Source organism: Nannospalax galili, unplaced genomic scaffold (genome assembly GCF_000622305.1).
Source record: "Nannospalax galili isolate Female #2095 unplaced genomic scaffold, S.galili_v1.0 scaffold540, whole genome shotgun sequence".
In the NCBI taxonomy this organism is placed as follows: Eukaryota; Metazoa; Chordata; class Mammalia; order Rodentia; family Spalacidae; genus Nannospalax; species Nannospalax galili.
The window spans coordinates 3,979,887-3,989,866 of record NW_008348613.1 but is presented as its reverse complement, the minus strand read 5'-3'; the positions used below and the strand labels follow the sequence as shown (position 1 = coordinate 3,989,866).

Below are 9,980 nucleotides of genomic sequence, written 5' to 3'. Positions count from 1 at the left end.
TGATACACTGATAGAAAATTAGAGATGTTTGTTACATATACTTAAATCCATAGTGTATAAATCTTGAGTTATAGAAAACCATAGACATTTCTAGTTATAGGAAGTATACCACAAGATATTTACATTTACGAATGGCAGGCACAACTTTAATGCTATATAACCCTTAGAAATCACATTAATTAAAATAGTGTATTTTCTTCTATCTGCCAGAATAAAAGAAAAGAAAGATTATGATAAAAGATTTTCATTGTAGTTGTAAAGTTATGTAGCTACAACTGACTTTCTGTTTCAAATTTTATGTGAGTTAAATTTGAAGAAAGTAGCCTTTGGTGCCCAGTTCAGATTCTTTGCCCCCTAACACTGCCCAGCCCATCATTCATCCTGTTTTCTTTTGGTTCCAAGTGTAGGATGGCAAGCCTCAAGGATCAGATGACTGTGAATCTTCTGAAGGAAGAACATGTCCACCAGAACAAGCTTACAGTTGTTGGGCTTGGTACTATCGGCATGGCTTGTACTATCAGTATCTTAAAGAAGAACTTGGCAGATGAACTCACTCTATGTTGATGACATAGAAGACAAACTGTAGGGAGAGACGGTGGATCTCTAGCATGGCAGCCTTTTGCTTAAAACTCCAAAAATTGTCTCTGGCATAGACTATATAGTGTGATCCAAAACTCCAAACTGGTCATCATCACAGCTGGGACAGAGCAACAAGAAAGGGAGAGTCATCTTAATTTGGTTTGGCATAATGTGAACATCTTCAAGTTCTTCATCCCTAATGTTATGAAGTACAGTCCAAACTGCAAGTTGCTTTTGTTTCACACCCAGTGGATATTTTTGACCTACTTGGCTTGGAAGATAAGTGGCTTTCCCCAAAACTGGCTTGTTGGAAGTGGTTGCAGTCTAGATTTAGCCCTATTCCTTTGCCTGATGGGAGAATCAGCTTCTAAATTGTCACAGATGGGTCCTTGGGGAGCATGGGGCCTCAAATGTGTCTGTGTGGAGTGATGACAACGTTGCTGGGATCCACTGCAGAATCTGAACCCAGAATTGGGCACCGAAGCAGTTAAGAAGCAGTGGAAGCCGATTCACAAACAGGTGGTTGACAGTGCCTAAGAGGTGATCTCAAAGTGAAAGGTTTTAAGTCCTCAACCATTGGGACTCTGTGGCAGATTGGCAGAGAGTATAATGAAGAATAGGCGAGTGCATCCAAGTTACCCCATGATTAAGACTCCTATGAAATAAAAGATGAGGTCTACCCCGGAGTGCCCTGCATTCTTGGACAAAACAGGATCTAACATGTTGTAAAGCTGACTCTGACCTCTGAAGAGGAGGCCCTCCTGAAGAAGAGCACACAAGAGCTCTGGGGATTCCGGGAAGAGCTCCAGTTTTAATGTCTTTAGCTGTTGCTGCCTTTACTGTACGAGCTGTAGCAGGCTTTCTGCTGGAGATCGTACATGTTTTCCTTTTCATCTGAGCTGTGATGAATGCAGTTGTATTAAGATGGCCTAGGAAAACATTAATTCCTAATTGTTTGAAACCCCCACAGATATATCCTGATGTTAAATGTATTTGTGTAGGTGTAAACTAGTTAATGTGAAAGAGTTCCATCATCTTGAGACACCATTACCAATTTTGTACAGGCTCCAGTTCCCTTCAAACGGGATGTGTTACTGTGTGCTATATAATTTTACCAAACATGCCAGTAATTTTTTTTCCAATTAGTCACATCCTGAGAACTAGTGTATAAATCCATTACTGCACATCTTGTGCGTAACCATTCTAAAGGATCTTATTTTGTGTATTATCTGTGTATCAGTGTACATTGCAATAGCATGTAAAAAGTAAAATCTGCATATGGATAATACAACCAGCTATCCAAGTGTCATGCCAACTCAAACATCAAATAAACCTTGAACAGTGAAAACACATGAATAGATTTGTGTGATCACTTTCTACATAAATATGTGTTGCCCCAAATTACTATTTGGGGCATCAGTTTGTAATCAAATCACTTCTATGCCTAAATCCAGACAAAAATGTGAATCTTTCCCTATTTCATTAGTTTTCCTTTTCCTAGACTTTCATGTTAATAGAGTTCCCTGAGAGTCTCTTTTGATTCATTATGATACTTTTAATATATTCTAGTGCTATTGTGTCAATAGTACCAACATTTTGTTCTTTTTTGGCTGAGTATTTTTATTTGCACAGGTATACCAGTGTACTTAGTCATTCACCAGAGAAGCATGCATGGATTACTTAATGATTTTGATAATTGCAAATAGGATGCTCTGCAGCAAATTGATGTTCATACATATGTGTCAATATATGCATACATTTCTATATGGTGCATAGCTGAGTGGTATGGAGAGTTGCTCTCCAGAGCGAGGGTAGCATTGTGCTTCCCATTAACACTGCAGAAGAGGTCCATTTGCTTCACATCTTTGCCATCGTATGCTGCAATTTCTTTTTATTATTGTTGTTACTTTCTGCTGTTATAATTTTGTAGTGAGATATTAGGGTGTCTTTGATTTGGATTTTAGATTAATATGAATAAATTAATGGAGTATTGACTTCTAAAGAAGTTTTAGTCTTCTATGCTATATGGATTATGTGTGTTTTTTTTCTTTTTTACTTCTTTCATCAGTGTTTTGAAAGTTTCAGTGTAAATAATGTGTATCAAAAACGTGTACCTACAGAATTTTCTAAGCGAATGTAAATTATGTTTGCATAACAAAGAGTTTACTACTAGAAATCAGGATGCCATTGAATTTTTATGCTCACCTTGTCAGCGTATGTTAAGTTTAGGAGTTTCATGCATTTTCTGTAAATAATTTTGGATACAGAAAATTGGCATCTGCATTTGTCGCCTGAGTTTTCTAGGTTCCCTTGCCCCTGGCGCCATTAGACAAACCACATAACATATCTTTATGTGAATTTTTCATAGGTTATATCTTTGGGGGGAGAGGAGAGTGATAAACACCTGACACCTGGTATCCAGCTCTGCGGGGCTCAGCCCTCTGTTCTAGATCGGTTCCAGGCCCACCCCATCTCCGTTAGTTTTCGTCTAAGTTGTGGGCCCACAGTCTTGCCCCAGGCAGGTAAATGTCCCCTCTAGGGTCCAAGTGGATGAGACACCAGGGACATCTTTTTCGCATGCACCACTTCTGTCCAAGATGGCACCGAACCCCTCCTTCCGCGGCTGACTCTCTACAGTCAATGCTCTGCTGCAGGCCAGGCCTCAGAAGAACCAGGCCCTTTGAGGACACAATATACGAAACTATTTTAATTCTTACTTTCTTAGTTATTTCTGATAATTTTTCTTGTCTTTATTACAATGCCTCATATATACAAGCAACACAGGACTGAAGGGCTTAAACATCTTTGCCTTATTCCATATCTTATGGGAAATCAACTAAATTTTCCAACATTAAAGTTTATCTTTCCTATAGGGTATTTTATGTAGATTATTGTTTTCATTTAAAAGATGTACATTGTTATTCCTAATGAGCTAAGAGTTTTGATCTTGTATGGTGGTTAAATTTTGTAAAAAAAAATATATAATTTATCAATTGATGACATCATAAGTTAAAAAAATTATCTTTAATAATTGTTCATTAAACAGTCTTGAATTCTTTAAACTGACTTCATGTGGATAGTATGCGTATTCTTTCCAAAGGATATTTTGTCTCACAAGTTCCCTGCTTCCCAGATTTCCTCCTAAAACCTCAGAGCTTTGCCCATATAATTCACCCAATTATTGAATGCTTCTGAGACAAAGTAATAAGAATGCAGAATGTTAAAAAATATCAGTGAAGTTTCTTTCCATGTTCTAAAATATTTTCCTCTGGACAAAGGGATGGTTAACTTTCTTTGAGATTTAGGTTATTGTCAGATGTCCAATGTCATCACTGCCCTACAACCTTAGGAGTTATTGGAGTGAAAGCATAAAGTTGGAGAAATTTGAAACAAAAACTGGGAGAGAGGAAATGATAGGTATGATTAGTGACGCATTGTATCCATGTATGTAACATAAAAGAATTAAAAAAAAAACACTACGAATAAAACAAAAGCAGTTCCTTTATTGCTCTGAGCTGGTACCCCTCTTGCAGGCTTCAGATAAGAACCAGAGGACCTTCTTTTGCATTCTTCTCATGCATTTTGAGAGCAGTTGTGAATTTCAAGTTTCCTTTGAGTCTTGACTATGAGCTAGAAGAATAATGAAATGAAAAATCTTGCTAGGGTCTATGTTACCTCAAATTCTGCTTTTCTTCTCAAATCCATAAAGCTTATACTTAGGTTCCATGGTCCACAGAAATATCACTATGTTTCTGGTCAGATATATTTGGTACACTCAGAGGGAATGTGCTTAACCTTCTTAGTGAGAAAGAGAACTGATACAGATTTGAGGTAAACATAATATACAAAATATTCTTCATGCTCTGTATAGAATATACTTACCACTATTACTTAATTTAAAATCGATTTTGAGCTTCCATAGTTATGAAGGGCATTTCTCTATATATTTGAGCTATATAGATTTTTAGTTTGTTTACATACATACAAAAGTTAGCTACTTTTCTTCCTGTGAAATACTCAACAAGAAATAAATTAAGGGAGGAAGGGTTTATTTTGGCTCATGGTTTGGGGTATAGTCTATCATGGCATCAATGTCATGGTTACAGATGTATGAAGGAGATGATCACATTGCATCCATGACCAGTAAAAAGAGAAAGATAAATGCTAGAACTCAGCTGTTTTCCTCCCTTTTGACCCTTTTTATTCAACCTGGAACCCAAGTCTATTGAATAGTACTGCCTACATTAGGGCAACTCTTCCCTCCTCAGTTAAATATGCCTGGAAATCCTATTACAGAAATGCTCAGAAGGGCGTTTCCATGATAATTGCAAATCTTATAATAGTAACAAAGATTACCAATAACGGCATCATAGACTTCTTTGAGAAAACCCTGCTGCTGTCTCCCAAGTGCCATACCATAAATTTTTAGATAAAGAAAAAGAGCCATGGACAAAAGTACTAGGTACTAGGCTACATACATAATGAAAAATTGACTGTTTTATAGTTTAAAAGTCTAAAAATAATGGGCTTTTCCTGAATCCCCATTAATATTAATAAGAAGCATTTGGTATTAAGAAGAGCTTTAGGATGCTGTCATTTGATGTTTCTCCTGATGTGGACTCCATTATTATTGCTCATGCTAGCTTAGCATAACTTATTCTTAGCAGACCTGGAGCTTTTTCAATGTCACCATCAAAAAATTTATGTGGTGTAGCAGAGTGATATGCTTGGTGTGTGAGCAAATACACAGTCTTGAATTTTCCCCTTCAAAGGAGGTATTTCTCATCTGGTATCTTTTAGCTAAAAATATTATATGCTTGTTTTGACTATTACCTCTGTTGCTGAACCCTGAGTAAAGAGAAAAGAAGTTTTAGGTTTGTGGAAATTAAAGATTTCATGAGGAATTTATTTTTCATGCCTTTGCTTCATTTCTTCATGATCTACAAAATGCCTCTGGACAAGGTTTCCTGAGGTACAGAAAACACAAACAGCATGAGAGAAAAAAGTCAGGGCACCTGATTTCTAGACCTGATTTTTCCCTACAGACCTGTTGTACATTCAAATGAATGATTGCAGTTTTCTAACACTCAACTACTCCTTGCGTAATTTGACTTTTCCAGGGTTTTGTTCTTACTGAGTTTTTTATTTGTAAAATTAATGATTTTTATTTAAATTATTCTGTTTCTTTTCAATTCACATCAATACATTTTACACACCTACCCACTAGAGTCAGTTACTTTACAACATTGAAGAAAAGTATACGATATTTCACAGCTCCTCAATGCACAAATGTCTGGGATCTGTCATGGAAATATGCACATTCCTTCTGATTACACTCCAGTGAGGAAAACCAGCTGTAGGTAAAAGCAGCATATGCCTTCTTGAGTTGGGCAAGTCTGTGATCTCACATTGTACATAATTATTGAATTTGAAAATTGGGATATATTTTAAAGTTTATTAAATTTTGTGGATTCCAACTAGTCACCAATTCTTCCCAATATTATTTGTCTAATTTATAAAACACTCATTAAAGGCAAAGATTATGGATAGACAGTTTGTTTAAGAGGAAATATAATTAGACAAGATACATGATATACAGACGGATGCTTGATCTCATTTATACACAAGAAGGAAATGCATTATCTTACACACTCCAAACTGACAAAATTATATGACTAATAACAGATAGTAATGGTAAAAATACATGGAAATAAGAAACTTCATACACTGGATTATATAGAATAGTATTTGTTGTGCCCTTTATAGAGTATCTGGTATGCAGTAAATCATAAAATTGCTATTAGAAAATCAATCAGAAACTAAATAACAATTAAATGGCTATTGTAAATATGAATTCCTTTTGACATTTTAAAAAGTTTAACAAAAATATATGGAAGCATAAAACTACACTTCAATATGAATGGGTATTGCCATTTTGGGCTTATATTTTACATAAATAAAGTACTAGTGTTCATGAATATATGTACAATCATGTTTATTTCAGAAAAAATACTGAAAATGAACTTCATGTTTATCATTATATTAGTCAGGGTTCTCCAATGAAACAAAATAAGTAGAATGAATATATATGTATAGGGATTTATCAGCTTAGCCCACAGGATAGAGTCTGAGTAGTCCAACAATGGCTGCACCACACTGGAGAGGCTGAGAATCTGTAGTTGCTAAGTCCACGAGGCTGGATGTCTCAGTAGTCCCAATCTGGCACTGAAGGTCTGATGAATTCCAAGAGATAGGCTAGTAGTCTTCAGTCTACAGCAGCAAGACAAACTCACCAGTGAGAGAGAAGGCAAGCCGCAAAAAGCCCCGTGTTCTCCTCTGCCTTGGTCTTTTATACCAGCTGCCATCAGAAGGTAGCACCCACATTTAAGGTGTGTCTTCTGCCTTTAGATGATCCAATCAAGAAGATCTCTCATTTTAGTTAATCCCACATCCAGTCAACACCCAGGATTAGCCATCATACATGTGAAATCTACAGTACAAGGGGATATGTGAACTCTACAATGTAGGACACGTGAAATCTACAATGTAGGAGACGTGAAATCCACAGTGTAGGAGATTCAGTTAATCCCAGATCCAGTGAAGTTGACACCCAGGATTAGCCATCACAATCATCAAGGGAAAATTGAATAATTTTATCCACCAGAGTCACAAGAGAAGAGAATTTGTGAGAATTTGGAGAGGGTTTGTCTACAAAGGGAGCATTTAAAAAATATAATCAGAAAACAGAAGCTATATTTCAGTAAAGAAATTGTAATAGCATTAGAGTTGTTATCCTCTTGAATAGAATCCTCTGGGACCCAGAGTGCAGGAGGGTAAAGTGGAGGAGAGAAGACCTCCTTGAGAGGAGTGGCTGTCAGTTGAAGGGCACAGCCAGAGCCAGGCAAATGTATATAAATGGAGGGAGTAGGAAGCCTGCAATAAATCCCCAGCCTCATCCTCTGGCCTGTTGGCCTCCCAGGGCTTCCTTTGTATCAACACATGAGAAACCTGAAAGCAGAGGCCATGGGAGTTGGTTTCCCAGAGTACAGGTTAAAGTGAGTGAATGTCAGATCTCAGTGGCCAAACTAAATATATAACACACAATACTCCTGTCACATCATACAGTACAGTCATTGCAAGCATGTTGGAGCTGGCTGATTTGACTGGCCAAAGGTAAGACTTACTGGGAAATAAATGGCACATAAGATTTTGGTTTTGATTCAATTTGTTTAGAAACTGTCACTATATATGTGTGTGTGTGTGTGTGTTTGTGTGTGTGCAAAAATATTCTATATTCTTTCATGAGATTGAGATGCATATCCAATTATGCCACAAGTTAAGGATCAGGAAAAACTCAGAAAGAAAAACAGTCTAACTTATTTGTTTATTGTTCATTCATTAACATGCAGCATTGGGATCAGACACAGTGATGCATGTTAGAGAGAGTTGTTTTTTTTTAATTGTGTTTGTGTGTGTGTGTGTGTGTGTGTGTGTGTGTGTGTATGCAGTGCCCATGGTGACCAGAAGAGGGTGATGGAGTCACTGGGTCTGGAATTACAGGTGATTACGGGTCACCTGACCTGGGTGCTGGGAATTGAACTTTGGTCATCAACCAGAACCTAAGTTCCATTAACTACTAAATCATCTCTCCAGCATCTGCCTGCTACATTTTTATAACAATTGGAAGAATCCAAATAAGCATAACATTAAAAAGAATTCCAGATATTTTGTGAATAAAAAGCAAAAAGGAAGTTAGATAAGTCAACCAATATCAATCTAAATATCTAGAATTTTCAATAAGTCCAGGCTTATCCAAAATATATTATCATTTAGACTGATTCAATGCTCAAGAAAAATAATAATTTAAAATATATATCCATTTAAGATATGATACTTTGGTAATTGTGGATTATTATGTATATTCTAGCTAGGAGTTAAATTTTTTGATCATATCAATACTTATATTTAATGGCTTTGTCTTCAGAAAATATTATAGAGAGCTAGGGAGATGGCTATGATGGTATAGGCATTTCCTACCAAGCCTGTTGACCTGAGTTCAATTCCTAGATCTTACATGGTGAAAGTAGAGAACTGACTCTCAAAGTTGTCCTCTTACCTCTTATGCACCACAGCACATGCATGCCCCACCTCCAATAAATAAGTATAGTAATAAGTGCAAATAAAGGACTGGAGAAATGCTGGCTAAGAGGTCTTTACTGCTCTCCCAGAGGGCCTGCATTCAATTCCCAGCACCCACATGGCAGCTAACATTCAACCCTAATTCTAGTTCCAGGTGATCTGACACCCTCCTTTCTTCTGGCCTCTGTGGGCACCAGGCATGCATTGTGGTGCACTTACATATGTGCATATGAAGTAAAAATAAATAAAATCTTAAGAAAAACATTTTTAACATGAAAGAAAAAAACTCCAGATGTTTACAATTGACAAAAAGTAACAACACTAGTTAGAAAAAATTATAAAAATTATAAAATTGCCTCATCACATAGTTTCTTTTCCATTTATTTACTATTTTTTATTTTTTATTGAGCTTTTAAAATTTCATACATTTCCCATCCAAATTCAGACACCTTCCCCCATCCGTGCCTCATCCATGCCTCCCCCATGCCCCAACAAAACCCTATGACTTCCACCCTACATGCTGAGTCATATTAATTTGTACCCAAGTGTCCTTCAGTGGAAATGCTTCCACTGGCATCTAGTCAGTCCAACCAGTGGTTGTATGTAAGTCATACTCTCCCTCACCCAGCAGCAACCAGTCTCAAATAGTTCTCAGTCTAGTGCTGGCTGGCCACTTATTTCTCACCTCCTCTTTGAACCCTTGTTTAATTGAGCTGGCATGGGTCCCGTGTTAGATGCCACCACTGCCTCAGGCTCACATGAGCAAGCCTCCAGTGGCCTGAAAGCCTTTGCCTCGATATGTTCATGAACCAGCCCTGGCTTTTACAGTCTTTCTGCCTTCTCTTCTACAATGGTCCATGAGCCGTGGGTGGGTGAGGTTCTATATAGGAGTCCCATCCTGTACTCTACAATCTCTTGTTCTCCAAAACTTGGCCAGTCATGGCCTTCTGTGTGTATCATACTCTTGATGTACATCGAAGCTTTAACTGGTGAGAGTTGAGGGGAGCATTAGCCCTCTCTTTGTCCCTTATTCTGCTATGTTCCACTAGCCTTAGTTTTTGAGATTCAACTGCAGATGTGTCACCTAGTATTGGGCATCTCCCAGGTGTATGTTCTCTGTGCCTGACCAGATGTGCAACTCTACAGTAGCCTCCATCTTTTGGAAAAAGAACCTTCTTTGATGAATGGTGTATGGCATGTTTGTCACTCTGAGGGAGGTCTCTTCTATCTGGCATTGAGTTCCCTACCAAGCAGCTCTTAGG

General features: G+C 37.5%; 1 pseudogene; it reads left to right on the top strand.

Moving 5' to 3' along the window:
- The first annotated feature begins 402 nt into the window (after window positions 1–402).
- LOC103744099 lies at window positions 403–2,289 on the top strand (annotated as a pseudogene).
- The last annotated feature ends 7,691 nt before the right edge of the window (window positions 2,290–9,980 follow it).